The 15698-nt window shown below is 46.9% G+C and overlaps 1 long non-coding RNA gene across 1 annotated transcript; it reads right to left on the reverse strand.

Moving 5' to 3' along the window:
* LOC148002173 (uncharacterized) lies at window positions 1-6854 on the reverse strand. Its single transcript, XR_015634600.1, has 2 exons — window positions 6628-6854; window positions 1-1774 (listed from the first exon to the last, which is right to left on the reverse strand). It is a non-coding gene; the product is annotated as an uncharacterized LOC148002173 (long non-coding RNA).
* Between the last annotated feature and the right edge of the window lie 8844 nt (window positions 6855-15698).

Here is a 15698-nt window from a genome sequence, read left to right on the forward strand (position 1 = left end):
TTTTGGATGTAATAAGCAAAGGCGAGGTTTATTACGGAGACCTATTACAGAGATCTCCGGGCCGACACATATCCCGCGCAGGAGACAGAGGTGTCGGCCCCGAGAGGCTGGGAAAAAGAGTATTTAAAGGCAGAGGCTGTGAGCACCAGGGGATGGGGGATGTCAAAGGGGAATGCACCACAAGTTACAGGATTGTTTTATGGCTCCAGGAGATAAGGGGACGCCAGAAGGTTTTATGGCCCCCTGGTTCCTGGAACAGAGCTACTAAATCAGGAGAAGGGTAGGGTCTTCAGGTCCTCATTATTTTTAAACGTTTGTCAAAACTGATGGAGCATTTGTATTTGAAACACCTCTGGTTAGGCTTGGGCTGTCCGGTTTCCTGGAATGCTCTCTGTAGGACACAATGGCTGAAAAGCACAAGTAGGGGCTTATCAGGGTCTGGAGGACATCTGGTTAAAGTATGACTCTGAGTAAGCTGGGGGGATGTCTTTGGATGGTTTATGGCTCAGTCCTCGATAGCCTGAGCTGGTTCTTGCATTCCTTTTCTTTATCTTTATGGCCTGCTATTCCTGGCGGCAGGGCTTAGCCCTGAGTTTGTGGCTTTTGGGGCTAACTCTTTTAATTTTATATTTTTAAACCTAGAATTCGTATAATTTTCTTTTCATTCCCGTCTTCTCCTACTAAATAATTCTAATCTTAGAATTTTGATATCAAGTCTCGTATTTGGTCTCACCAGTTGTCCTAACTGACTGGTACTGTTGTCTCACAACATCAACCGCACAGCACCCACTCGATTTTTAACAAAAGTAATTAACCTGTTTGTCACGCAGGAGCCAAAAACTAAAACCAAGAAAATTATTAATAATGGCCCACCTGTAGCAGAGAGTAGGGTAGTCATCCAGGGAGATCTACTAAACTAGCTCTCGAACTATCTCTGATGTGTTTTTCTGTCTGTCTTTTGTCTAACCTTTTTCTAAGTTTATTTATGGAGTCTTTAATTACTCCTGAATGGTCTGTATAGAAGCAACATTTTTCTTTTAGTATAGCACACAGACTCCTTCTTTAAGGAATATCAGGTCTAATCTTTTTCTATTTTGAAGGACTACCTCTGAGAGGGAGGTTAGGTATTCTTGGAGGTCAGCTAAAAAGTCTTTTATTCTTTTTATATCTGAGTCAATGGCAGTTCTGAATTCTCTATAAGCCTTGTATTGTAGGGCAACAGCAGATGTCCTTGTGCTGCCCTTGTAGCACCTAGATAGCCCTAGCCCTAAGTAATTCTCAACTCCTTTTTTTTGTCTCTTACTAAGTCTTTAGCATCAGGATTCCAATCTGGACACTATCTGAACCTATACACCAAGGTCATGACTGTCTTTCAGAACTTCTAAACTTATATAGGTTGTGATCCCTGAGGCACAATCCCAAGAAGTGTTAGGAGTACTAACATATGTAATGTTACATCATTTGTAATAGAAATCAAGCCTATCCCCACCCCTATCTCGATGGAACCCAGGACAAACATGACTGAATTTCCCTCTAGGTCCCAGCTCTCAGCCCTAACAGCTAGTAAGTACACGGCTGGTGAGGGCTGAGAATTGACGGCTGTCAGGGTGGTCAGCAGCACCAGGTATGGTCCTTTCCAGCGAGGCTCGAGTATCTGGGCTCAGTGTAGCTGTTTCCGACCTGGAACTGATGGGATGTCTCAGGGGTCTCCGGGGCATAGGCTGCTGTCAGCTGTGAGCAGATTTTTTTCTGTATCACCTGTAGGTCTTTTAGCCTGGCACACAAATCATTATTACTATGACATGTTGGTTCAGTAACATCATCTAATACAGTCAGGGGAGCTGAGGCCCCATATAAGATCTCAAAGGGGATAAGGCTGAATCTGGAAGGGGTATTTCTTGCTCTGAAGAGAGCAAGAGGGAAGGAGTGTCACCCAGTCTGTGTCAGTCTCCATGGTCAATTTGTTTAGGGTCTCTTTTAGAGTTCTGTTTATTTACTCTACCTGTCTTGAACTTTGAGGTCTGTAAATATAATGTAATTTCCAATCGACCTCTAAATATTTGGCCACACCCTGGCTTACCTTGGCAACGAAAGTAGGACCGTTGTCTGACCAGATTACCTTGGGCATTCCAGACCTGGGGAAGATTTCTTTCAGTATCTTCTTGATGATTGTAGAGGCCGTCTCTCGTTTGGTGAGGAAAGCTTCTATCTATTCTTGAAAAAGTATCTACAAGCACTAGGAGATACTTGTGATTATATTTTTTTGGTTTTATCTCAGTGAAGTTTACTTCGACTTTTCACTAAACTCTCTAGGTCTCTTTGCCCTGTTTGTTTGTTAAGCATTTATTTATTGACATATCTTATACTTTTTACTGTCTCTCTTGGCTAAAATCTTAAAGTCTATTATATATATTTTAACTATTTGGACAAACTTCTTATCTCTTAAATGAGTCCATTTCTTAATTTGGCAAAGTGAGTCTTTTGTTTGTTCTTTGGGGAGTATAGCTTCCCCTCAAGTGTGCCATTGTCCTTTATCTTTTAAGCAATTTGGGCCTTTTCTAAGTGAGGCCATCCCTTAGTCTAATCCTAGTTCTCAGTGGCTGTCTCTTGTAGGCCTGTAACCAGGATAGGCTCCTGTATAGCCATTTCCCGAGCCACTTTATCTGTTTTGTCACTGCCCCATGTCACTGAATCTCTTCCCTCCTGTTTTCCTGGGCAATGAATAGTACTCACAGTTGTTGGCTTCATCCGGGCATCCAAGAGATGGCAAAGGCATCTGTGGCGCTGATGTGCTGGGGGGGGTAGAGGTTCAGCCATTCTAGATGACATTGTGTTGTCCACCATGGCAGCACCCACTTGTCTCTGACCTTCATTCATGAAGAGAACTGTTCCCATCTGTGGACAAGGTCCTCGGCTTTCAGCAGGGGTCAATCAGCCAGTCGCAGAGGTCTTTCCTCCACCCATGTGCTTCTGTCAGTGTTTGACACTCGTGCTGTGGTGGCTCCAGGTCCGGATTGGGCAGCAAGGTGACCAGATTGTCCCCAACCGGTGGAGAATCTAGTCCATGGCAGCTGACCAGTGGTCCCATCTTTGGACACTCTATCAGCCACTCTATCACAGTTTAAGTCCTGGATTGGGTGATAATTGTTAGTGCCCGGCTGGCAGGAACGGTGTGTTTCAGGCAGAAAAGCACTAAGCCATTCAACTCCCAGCATCAGTTACTGGTGTACTGAGACAGGTCTTAAGCTCCACATACACAGTCTATAGATATGTATACACATGGCCTCATCCAGCCATTTCAGCCCACGCAAGCCAATTTGGAGAGCAATTTTCTCATGAGCAAGGGATGGGGGCAGTCAGGGATGACTATGAACTAGTGGGTTACCCGGCCCACGCCAAGGTCCACTGTTCTTCGGGCAGTCCATAAGTATTGTTCGTTGTCAGTAGCTCCTTGCACTCAAGGTCTTTGGATATTGGCCCACAGGGGGGCATAGGAGCACAGAGCATTGGGTCCCTGTATCCACAAAACAACTGGGCGGGCTTCCCTTCTATCTCTGTGTATAGCCAGCACCAAGAGGCTCTCCAGTGTCCCCTCTTGTTCTTTCTGGGGCAGTCCCTGACCCAATATCCTTTTTCTTCGTATTAGGCACACTGATCTTTAGTCAGGAATTCTCTTCTGTTGTCAGGTACTATCTTCCTAGGTTCCCTAACTACTGTGGCCAGTATATGTTCCTCTCTCGTCTTTTATCTCTCTAACTTCCTCTTCTTTTTGTCTCTTTTTTTTTTTTAGCTTTCTGTTCTTTTTACCTCTTTCTCTGTAACTTGTACTAACTCTCAGCAACTTAACTTAACCCTTTAAATTTTTGTAACTTTTTCTTCATATCCTTTCTTTATCTTAGCCAGATTGGTGGGGCATTTTTTAGCCCCTCAGAGACCCACCCTTGGAGCCTGGCGGCAGACCTGGCACTCCCTACCTTTAGGCGTCTGAAAAGAGCAGGCAGAAGTGAGGGCCTTCCATCCATCTCTGGAACACTTTTTCTGGCCTCTAGTAGGATTTTGTCTTTCCTCGGTGGTAAAGAAGACCTGTAACAGTTACTAACAAGCATCTCAAATGGGATGGTGAGAAAACAAGAGAATCTTGAGAATAGAGGTCCACTGAAGAGGGCAAATAGCATTTAGTCACACAGCTAAGCCAGGAGGCTTTCTTGGGACAAAGAGACCTTGTGTCTGTGAAACAGAAAAGTGAGCAGAGGGGCAGTCTATCTGTTACCGGTTGTCTCTCTGGACTTAGATTTTCCCTTAAGGAGTACCTTCCTTTAGTGCCAGCTCAGTGGCTTTATCACTCAAGAGACCCATCCTCTAAATGGCACTAGGCTTTCAGTAACAACTAATAATAAAAGGATGGAGAGACGATAGAACCTGAGTGTTAGATACTAAGCAGCTGACAAAAGAATTGTAACCAGTTCACCTGGGGCTTCTTGTCTCTTATATCTAATAAAGAGATTGTTAATACTATAGTACCAACCTTTAATAAAAAAACTATAGCTCTCTCCATGTCTCTGAATATCAGGACTGTAGTAGTAGTCCTTTACCAAACTGTCTCAGTGGGCTAAGGGCCCATGGAAACGAAAACATTAATCCTGACCTCGGCCACAGCCAAAGCCTGAATTCTAAATTCAAACTGGCAAAACAAAACAAAGTTCTTTACAGTTTGTTGTAGATTCTTTGAAACTATTTTAGGGGCTTCTCTGCCCCCCAACCTGGGACATTTCTACCACAGGGGCAGGAACTGGCTGCTGTGGGGATAGGATCAAAGGCATTCTCCATGCTAATGATGACCAGTGAGAAAAGTAATTTAATGCTGGAGACTGACTCCTCTCTTGGAATAGGGCCAGCAGATAAGGCAGGCTCCCTAAAGAACTTTTCTTAATGAGCACTCTCTTTCTGTGAGCAAGAGTTGAAGGTCTGGCCACTAAAAGCAGAAATTCTTTTCTTGTTCTTGTTTTCTTTAGAGTCCTCTCCCACCTCACTCTCAGCCTTTTTAGATTATTCTTTATGTAGCATTTTTAACACAGCCTGTCCCTTTTTTATAGCCTGTTGACAGCATTTCTGATCTTTTAGGCAGCTATGCACTAAGTGTCATACCGGCTGAAACTCCACCTTTAAGATTCTTTGTTTCTAAGCAAAATTTAAATCCTTTTCCAGCTTATCTCAGCTGTCCACCATGAGATTCCCAGAGATCGCAAACCAAGGTGTAGTAATTCACTAAGAAATCTTTTTATAGTGTTTCTTTTTACCTTAAGCCTTTTTCTTTTAAACAGCTCCTGAAGAGCCAGAAAAATTGGGAGAGACTTGAGAAGTCCCCATGCTCGCTGCAGCAGCTCTGCAGCTAATTTCGCTCCCCCCTACTGTGTGTTTCAAGCACAAGCACAGATAAAACACTATGTTTTAAAAACTTAACATTGGCTATCAACCAACACACCGCCACTAGAGCGGGGTCCATAAAATTAAGTTTCTTACTCACTATACTTGTTTTATACCGGAGGCCTAATCTGGGGAACTTTTTTATTTACGAGCAGTTTTGTCCTCAAGGTTTTTGTTAATGTCTGTTTACACAACTGTTAACAGCAGCTAGGCTGATCAAGGGGAGTAAAGGGTGGCGCCTCTCTCCTTGGAGAGGAGGCTCAAGAGAGAAAGACAAAACTCCCTGGCAGAAAACAATTTTTCTCAAGCAAATTATTTTTAACTCTTAACTTAAGCACCAAGAGGACCAAGTAAAACTCTTTGACGAACAAAGCAAACAGTTTCATGATTTCAAACACAGTCATCAGTCCAAGATTTTAAACACAGTCGTCAGTCCAAATTCGAACACAGTCGTCAGTCCAAAATTCAAAAACGAAACAAAAGCCAAAAAGACACTCGACAATACCACAGAAAACAAGCCAGACAAACAATATCAAGACAAAGCATCTTATAACCAACTTTCACAGATGCCTGGTACCTTCAGTACGTGGCCCAAACTGCAGCTTAACCTTAGCTGCTTTTGGGATGAGATGGACCATCTGATTCCACCTCCCAACAGGATTCCAGAGTGTCCTCTTGTCCTAACGACTAAGCACACTTGTCCGTGCCTATATTTAAATAGGCAGCCGAACTCGACCTCTGACGGAGTGGGATTCCTCGTCCACTCCCGCCTAGGTAAAAGGAGCATTCCATCTCCTTTGTTCCAGAAAACCAGAGTCAGGTCCTCCTGACTGTCCATAGCCGGGCTCTCCCGACTGTTCTCCGCCCGTGGAACGTCTTCCAGGGGCTGCAGCCTTGCGGGCCCGGGGCGTCCCCCCTTCCGCAGCCAGGGGGTCCTCACGGACCACAAAGGCAGCTGCACTGAGTGGGGATACACATCCACTCTCCTACAGGGCAGGAATACACATCCACCCTCTTACCACAGGGCAGGAATACCCATCTGCCCTCTTACCACAGGGCAGGAATACCCATCTGCCCTCTTACCACAGACCAGTACTAAGACACACATATATACACACACGGCGGAACCAAAACAGAGACAGACACAGACTGACAAATGCGGCGCCGCTCACACAGAAACACTCAGACAAACATCTAACTCACCTCCAAGGGGTCTTCAGAGTCTGGGGTGGTCGCGAAGATCCCGGGCGAGCCCCCATAAATATGAAAGATCCCACGCAGAGAGACCCTTACTCAAGTCTTGGGAAATCGCGGACCCCAGACACAGAGAGACCATTTTGGATGTAATAAGCAAAGGCGAGGTTTATTACGGAGACCTATTACAGAGATCTCCGGGCCGACACATATCCCGCGCAGGAGACAGAGGTGTCGGCCCCGAGAGGCTGGGAAAAAGAGTATTTAAAGGCAGAGGCTGTGAGCACCAGGGGATGGGGGATGTCAAAGGGGAATGCACCACAAGTTACAGGATTGTTTTATGGCTCCAGGAGATAAGGGGACGCCAGAAGGTTTTATGGCCCCCTGGTTCCTGGAACAGAGCTACTAAATCAGGAGAAGGGTAGGGTCTTCAGGTCCTCATTATTTTTAAACGTTTGTCAAAACTGATGGAGCATTTGTATTTGAAACACCTCTGGTTAGGCTTGGGCTGTCCGGTTTCCTGGAATGCTCTCTGTAGGACACAATGGCTGAAAAGCACAAGTAGGGGCTTATCAGGGTCTGGAGGACATCTGGTTAAAGTATGACTCTGAGTAAGCTGGGGGGATGTCTTTGGATGGTTTATGGCTCAGTCCTCGATAGCCTGAGCTGGTTCTTGCATTCCTTTTCTTTATCTTTATGGCCTGCTATTCCTGGCGGCAGGGCTTAGCCCTGAGTTTGTGGCTTTTGGGGCTAACTCTTTTAATTTTATATTTTTAAACCTAGAATTCGTATAATTTTCTTTTCAAGAGCAATCTCGATTCTTGGAGTCAGAGAGATCCTGGTACTCATTGTTGCAAGATGAGAAGGTGTCCCCTCTGTCCCTCAAGGCAGCCTGTGTTGCATGGGTGGTGAATTCTATAGACTGTGGGTCCATTGTACAGTTTTCCCCAGGGCCACTCAATTCACGTCACCACCAATGCTCAGGAATTCTACTCCCTTGTTACAGAGACCAAGACTAGTTCCTGCAAGGGGGGAAGTTTCTCAAGACAGCCCAGACACTAGCCTTTGGTTGATTTGAGCCATCTTGGTGCTTAGCTAACAAGACTCAGAAAGACTGGGTCAGACAGAAATCAGTATCATTTGCCTAGAGTTCCCAAGGACATCAAATGGCCCTGCGAGGACTCAGCCATCTCCCCCTGTGAGTGTAGAGTGCTCCCTTAGGAATGCTTGACTCCTCCCCTGTTCAGTATAATTGTGTGCACTGCGTTGGTTCTGCTCACTGTGGGTCGTAACAGTGTGTCCTTGACGGTTACAGTGAGACCTTCCTGTCAGCTGGCAGTGTTGTCGGTGACTTACTTTGTAACACACCTGGAGATGTTCCCATAATGAAACAGCTGGATGCAATCCCCAGCACAGCCTCTGTGCTTAAGCAGTGGAGGAAAGTCTAATTCCCCCCAGTTTCTTAGGGCAAGCAGGATCCATTTCTTGTTATGTTTTTTGCCTTTTGTTGTTGTTGTTGTTGCCTGTTGAGACAAGGTCTCACTATGTAGCCCCAGATGACTTGAAACTCAAAATATAACCCAGCCTGGCCTTGAACTCATAGAGTTCCCCTGTCCCTGCCTTCAGAGTGCTGGGACTAAAGGCCAGCAGCACCACATTCAGTCGCTTGGTGTGGTGGTTGGAATCTGCTTGGCCCGGGGAGTGGCACTATTCGGAGGCGTGGCCTTGTTGGAGGAAATGTGTCACTGTGGGAGTGAGCTTGGAGACCCTCCTCCTAGCTGCCTGGAAGGGAGTCTTTTCCTGCTTGCCCTCAGAATAAGATGTAGAACTCTCACTCCTGTACCATGCCTGCTTGGCCACTGCCGGGCTCCCGCCTTGACAATAATGGACTGACCCTCTGAACCTGTAAGCCAGCCCCAATTAAATGTTAAGAGTTGCCTTGGTCATGGCGTCTCTTCACGGCAATGGAGACCCTAAGGAAGACACTTGGCAAGTCCGTTTATTTGTAATTCCTTGAACTCTATATCCTTATAGCCCCCTGGTATAAATGCATATAGATTATGGTCACTTGTTGTTGTTTTTCTAAAATAACATTTTGCTTGATTTTGGTACACCTGACCTCTCAGACCTTTTAGCAGTCAGCTCACTGTTTGGTTTGAGACTTACAGCCTTTCCCAGCTTCCCATGTGGGTCAGCATTCCTGGATCCTATCCAATGTTACCTTAAAAAAAGATTTATTATCTTCTGTGTATGGGTGCATTGACTGCATGTGTAGACGCGGTTTATGCACCGTGTGTGTGTGTGTGTGTGTGTGTGTGTGTGTGTGTGTGTGTGTGTGTGTATGGGTGCATTGACTGCATGTGTAGACGCGGTTTATGCACCGTGTGTGTGTGTGTGTGTGTGTGTGTGTGTGTGTGTGTAGAACCTGTGGAGGCCAGGGGAGGGTCTTAGACCTCCTGGAACTGGAATTACAGATGGTTGTGAGCCACCATGCGGTTGCTGGTGAGAGATAGAGTTTTAAACTAGCTCAAAACTCAGCAACAGGCTCTGACTCAGGAAGACAGATGGTTAAAAATGCAGGAGGACTGGTGCAGACTCACTGACCCTCTGGATGTCACCAGACATGAGTAAATGAGAAACGACCCCTGTGATGTTTACTCAAGCCCCCATTGTGCCCTACAGATAATGGTCCAGCCATTGCGTCCTGCAGATAGTATTCCAGGAAACTGGGGCCGAAGCCTAACCAGAGGTGTATCAGATGCAGATGCTTCGTCAATTCTGACAAACATTTACCCTAAAGGACAGGAATCAAGATCTGTTCTCAGGAGAATGAGGGCTTGACCTTTCCCCTGATTTAAACCCTAGAGTCTTAAGAACAATCCTGTGACTTTGAGAGTTTCCCCTTGTGACATTTTTGGTATTTCCTTTTGATGTCCCCTCATCTCCTGGGGCTTGTGACTTCTTCCTTTAAATAGCCCTTCTCCCAGCCACTCAGGGTCAACTCCTCTGTCTCCTGCGTGTCGGCCCTGCGTGTCGGCTCCGTAATAAACCTGGCCTCTGCGCATTGCATCAAGATGGTCTCTCGTGTGTCTGGGGTCCATGACTTCCCGAGACTTGAGTGAGGGTCTCCCTTCAGGGATCTTTCACTAGGAATTGAACTTGGGACCTCTGGAAGAGCAGTCAGTGCTCTTAACCACTGAGCAATTTCTCCAGACCCATATGCCATCTTGCTTTTGACCAGTCATTTCTCTTACCTCAGGAAGTCTGAGCTGACATCTTGGAGACTCAAATGAGGGTCACCGTCCCTCTTCCCACCCCCTTATGCCCAGTACTCTGGTTTAGCCCTGTTTTTTTATTATTATATTATTATTATTATCATCATCATCATTGTTGTTGTTGTTCCCTTAGAGGAAAGAGCATGAAGCAGCTCGATTTCCAGGGCAGTTCCTTAGTCATGGAAGGCAGAATTAGCCCTGGGACCTTTGATCTCCTCTGCTGGGTCTCCCAGCACTTCCGTTGGGCTCATTTTTTTCCTTCTGTGCTAACCCTGAGGGCCTGTAACAACTGAACTCTGTTTGCCAGTTTGCCATGCTGAGGTAAGCCTGCTCTCCAGGGGAATCATTACCGGATGGAACCTGAGGCCAGGTATTTCCCCACGAGACCCTGGTGACTCAGTGAGGTCAGAGAGACAGTGGTAGCAGCCGAAGTTGGCAGGTGGCAGCCTGGAGGGAGGTGGGGACGTTAATGATTGCCTCCCTCCCCCCCTCCTTCCCTCCCAGCCTGCCTCATCTCAGCTCTGTCAGGCCTGTGATTTCATCATGCACACCTTTGTAAACAATCCATTTAGCAACCAAATTATACACTGGGTAATTACAGCTTCTAGCCTCGTGTCAGGGGTTCCTGGCTCACAATCTGCTTTTGGTACTATTGCGGCCTGGGATAGGGGGGAATGGGGGACGAGGGGGTTGCTGAAGTTCTAAGGGATATGAGAAAGGGCTGGGGCATGGGGGAGGCGCGAGGTGGATGGTGTGTGTGCCCTGCTGCCTTATGTTAATTGATTCCGGTCTGTGGGTCTTATTTTGACACTTCTGAAATTGAGTTTGGATTGTTGACTAGATTAATATGGGAGGACAGGTTGGAGACGTTGGCTCCGAGGAAGAGGCAGACCAGCTACGGTCAGTCCTCTGAGATGGAGGAGGGAGCCTCACTTCACAGCCCATTTTCTGCCTTGTCTCTCCGAAGGCTGCTTTTGCTCAGCTCCTAAAGTTGGACCCAGAGAGCAGCCAAGGGAGGAGCTGTGGGGTGGGCAGGCTAACAGGAAGGGGCTGGACCTAGGTTGAAGGTTAGCTCCTGATTTAAACGGTTCTGCGGTGTTGGCCATGAGGGTGTGGAGCGTGCAGCTCACGCTGAGTGGTGTGTGTGCATGGTTCTGGGTTCGATTCCCGGCACCCAATGTATGACTACCTAACAGAGTCATCCAGAGATTTGCCCATACACAGTGGCCCCCAAGAAAATTGTTTGAATAGGGGGAGGGGAGGGGAGGGAGGGCTGCAAAGACGGTAGCTGCGGGGTGTCTAAAGAGAGTTGGGCTAGCTCCTTGTGCCAAGGAGAGGGCGTGTTTCCCAGGTTGATTCAGTGTTTCTGGTAGTAGTGCTAGGGCTTGTGGCCTTGCATGGACCGAGAGGTTTCATCGCCGAAGGAAGTGTCCATGGGAACCGTCAGCCATTCCGGCATTCTGCTTTCCCATGCGGAGCATGCGTGTGTCGCCTGTGGTCTGAAGCTGGGGTTCCCTATGCAGATACTTGGTCTCTCTGAGGCAAAGTCCCATGGACTAACATGTATGTAGAACGTGACAGTAACTTTGGAGGGAAATGAGCCCGAAGTGCTTTGGGCCGTTCCTGCCTGTCCCAGAAGGCTTTGCGTCTTGTCTGACGTCACCTTCCCCAGGCTTGCCCTCTAGTCAGATGCTTCTTGGCTCAGTGAGCTGTTTTGAGGACAGAGAGGCTGGGCTATGGTGACACTCTACGGGAAAGGACAGGAGGCTTACAGAAGGTTCATTCTGGGCCTCGTGTCTGTGTCACAGTGTTAAAAACACACACACACACAAATAAGTGTTGTAAGCTGTCCCTGTGGTCACTGGGCAGTGTTTGTCAATGGCAGCCGTCATCTAAGAGTGAACCACATCCACTGCGGTTTTGACAAGATGATGGAGCAGGTGATGTAGAAGCACGTGATCCAAAACAGTGACATGCCAGCCACAGCTTCCTGTCTCTCTGGGGCCCTAAAAATGATAGTCTCTGTCTGGCTTAGGCTACAGCCCTGAGAGGTTTAACACAGGAGCAATGCAAACCCAGGCTCTGTTGTGAATTCTGAAGGTTCAGTGGAAAAGACTTAGACTTCCATTGGTTTCAACCTTCCTAACGCTGTAACCCTTTAGTACAATTCCTCATGTTGTGGGGACCCTCAACCATAGCGGGACTATCTCGGACCATCAGCAATATAAATAATGACACAGAGGGTTTTAAAAATATTTTATTTTGTTTTTATTCTTTTAGATGATATATTTTTATTGTATAGTTTAAACTTACACTTCAAATGTTATTTCCTTTTCCCCGTCTATAAACCCCCTATCCCATCTTCCTCCCTCTTCTTCTATGGGGGTGTTCCCCCTCACCCCTTCCCGCCAAAGCTTAGGCCTTTCAGCTAGGGCAGCCTCCCAACAGCTCTAACCCGACTAAACTAATCCTGGCACTACATCACACCGCATAGACAGCTCTGCTCTGCTCTGCTGGCTGAATCTCTGTCTCTGTCTCTGTCTCTGTCTCTCTCTGTCTCTCTCTGTCTCTCTCTGTCTCTCTCTGTCTCTGTCTCCCCCTCCCCTCCCTCTCTCTCTCTCTACTCCATTTCCTGCTCAGCTATTGGCTGCCAGATCGTTACTTCAGCCAATCAGAAGCAACTCTAGGTTGCCTTAGGCAGGCGAAGACGAACCAACATTTACAGAACCCGGTAACCACCATAGAAATGACAATGCCAGAATCTTGCCAGCATTTAGTTCTCTGCCTGGTACAGAATTAACCACTGAATATACTGAGACACACCCTGTCTCACACAATGTACCCCATCACCTAACCATGAAATTTCCCTTGGCTACTTAATAACTGTAACTTTATGAATTGTAATGTAAGCATCTGCTGTGGGACACACACACACACACACCACACAAATCGCACGTGAAGGATGGGGACCCACAGATTGAGAACCACTGCTTTAGACCCTGTCATGGCCCCAGGGACTCTGCCCACCCTTCCCAGAACTCTATGGGACTACAGTTCTGTGTTTTAAGATTCATCCAAGTGTTCCTGCAAACGCAGTGGACCCATTTGCTTAGGCAAGCTATTAGCATAAATTTACATATCAGTTTCATAATTGAGCTGTGAGTAGGAAGTAAAGACTAATCACACACAAATGGCGTCAGTGGCCACAATGGAGTCTGCGTACGACAGCTCAGTCCCCTGCTTTTGAAGTCCCAAGTGAGCTTTTATGAGTCGTATGTCTACGTTCATCATGCTTTTAGCTTATGCTCAGTGCTGGGGTGGGGATGGAATTTGAAGGCATCCTTAGACCACAGAAAGACTAAAACCAGATGGAGAAAGGAAGTCAGATGGACATCTGTAGACCTGAGACCGGGGCCAAACAAGCGTTCTGCAAGGCGTCGGTAATAGGATCATTTTGAGGGACCTTGGATACAGCGGTGTGCAGAGACCAAACCGTGTGCTTGAGTGCCTTGTATAAGACAGTGCACCGTGGTGCTTGCGGACAGCCTGTGCGCAGCCTCCTGGGTACTTACGCATGCTTCTTGGTTTATCTTGGGGTGGATGGAGCGTGGGCGTGGGGCGGAAGTGGGCAGGCGAATAAACAGCAAGCATGTGGTCAGAGGAGAACTTGCCTTCCTCCTTGTGGGTCCTGGGGGATGGAACTCAAGTCATCAGGATGGGCAGCAAGGGTCCTCACCTCATCAGCCATCTTGCCAGTCCTCACCTGAGCATGTCAAAGCCACTTTAGATGACTGGAAAAGCCTCTCACACAGGCTACACACTGTTGAAATCATCATTTTACTCTACTGTCTATGGAGTGGTCACCACGTCTCCCAGTGTTTGTGATCTGTAGTTTCTTCCTTCCTTCCTTCCTCCCTCTCTTTCTTTCTTTCTTTCTTTCTTTCTTTCTTTCTTTCTTTCTTTCTTTCTTTCTTTCTTTCTCTTTCCTTCTACCTTTCTTTCTTCCTTCCTCCCTCTCTCTCTCTCTTTCTTTTTTAAATCAGTGAACGTAGAAGGCTGACTGTATTAAGATTCTCAGTCTTAAAGGTATGTAATAGGTTTATCATTATACTTCATAATAAAATAATATTCCTGGTCTCTTGCTACTGCTCTGTTTGATGGCGTGAGCCTGGGAGTGTGGAACCTAAAACAGATGTAATATCCATTTTCACTCAGCATCAGATAAATTATATTCAGGGGGGTTGAGCAAGATCATGGGGGCAAAGTCTACTTGATTCCAAGTTCTATACTGTCACAAAGGCAAGGCCACATGAGTTCAGGCTGTATACAGTCATGGACACAACTTGTGCTTGGAAACAGCATGCTGGATAATATTGGGTAGTATGGTGGGTGGTCTGAGGCAAACCTACTCTGACTTATCACACCTGGGAGGGGCACAAAAGCGCATTCCCAAAACAACCAATGTGTGGTGGTTTGAATATGCTTGGCCCACAGGGAGTGGTACTGTTAGGAGGTGTGGCCTTGTTGGAGGAGGTGTGGCCTTGTTGGAGGAGGTGTGGCCTTGTTGGAGGAGGTGTGGCCTTGTTGGGGGAGGTGTGGCCTTGTTGGAGGAGGTGTGGCCTTGTTGGAGGAGGTGTGGCCTTGTTGGAGGAGGTGTGGCCTTGTTGGAGGAGATGCGGCCTTGTTGGAGGAAGTGTGACACTGTGGGCATGGACTTTGAAGCTCTGCCCAGTCTTCTCCTGTTTGCCTTCAGAACAAAATATAGACCTCTCTATTCCTCCATTACCACTTCTGCCTGGATGCTGCCGTGCTTCCTGCCATGATGACACTGGACTGAGCCTCTGAACCTGTAAGCCAGCCCCAATTAAGTGTTGTCCTTTATAAGAGTTGCCTTGTTCATGGTGTCTGTTAACAGCAATGGAAACCCTAACTTAAGACATCATGTTATGAAGGAACAGGGATTATAAGACTATTGTCTTGTTTACTTGGAGTTTTCTTACAATGTCTCAGAAACCTACCCATGCAGCCTTGTTCATGGACCATGTTCCGACAGACTCTGAATTATATGATTAGATGGTTTTCAATCTATTATTACTCCATTTTTTTAAAATGAAGATAAGATACTAGAGTTGAGCCAGAGTGGCTATGGTGGGAATAGTCATAGGTCAGAAGGCAGGATTGCAGACCCAGGCTATGAAACCGATCTCCTGAAAATTAGACTGGCCTTGGAAGAGCAACTGTTTCTTCATAACATAGAGTCATACGAGAATAAAGAATTCTGCCAAGTTAACTTCAGAACCCTGGAAAGCAGAGAGCCGCATCAGAACCACATTTCCTGTGAGGCTCAGAGAGGACTGAGCCGTGAGCTCAGGTGACTCTGTGTAAAGTGTAGAAGTTGGACATTGCTTCCTCCTGGCTCACAAAGACCACTTGTCCATTAAGAGGCAGGGGCATGACAGGCTGAGTGCACTTGTTGGCTGCAGGCCCTGGCACTGAACCAGCACCACCTTGCTTAGGCCTCCAATGGCCAACATCATGACCCTGGAACCTTCCAAAGAGACAGGATTCTTGAGGTGTGTACTTGTAGAACTTCCCCTGGGCCCCATAAGATACGCTGAGATGTCAGGAGGGAAACAGACCCACAAGAAGAACCTCCTTGCCTTTGGCTCCCTCGTTCTATGCCAGCGCCCTTGGGCAGCAAAGGCTTCTAAATGCCATGGAGCCAACTCTGACACACGCAGCAAATCCTACCTTCCTTTTCCCTCCTACTTCCCCCTGATACCATCTTGGTTTCAGTCCTAGTTC

This window comes from Rattus norvegicus, chromosome 12, assembly GCF_021556685.1.
Source record: "Rattus norvegicus strain SHRSP/BbbUtx chromosome 12, alternate assembly SHRSP_T2T, whole genome shotgun sequence".
Taxonomy (NCBI): domain Eukaryota; kingdom Metazoa; phylum Chordata; class Mammalia; order Rodentia; family Muridae; genus Rattus; species Rattus norvegicus.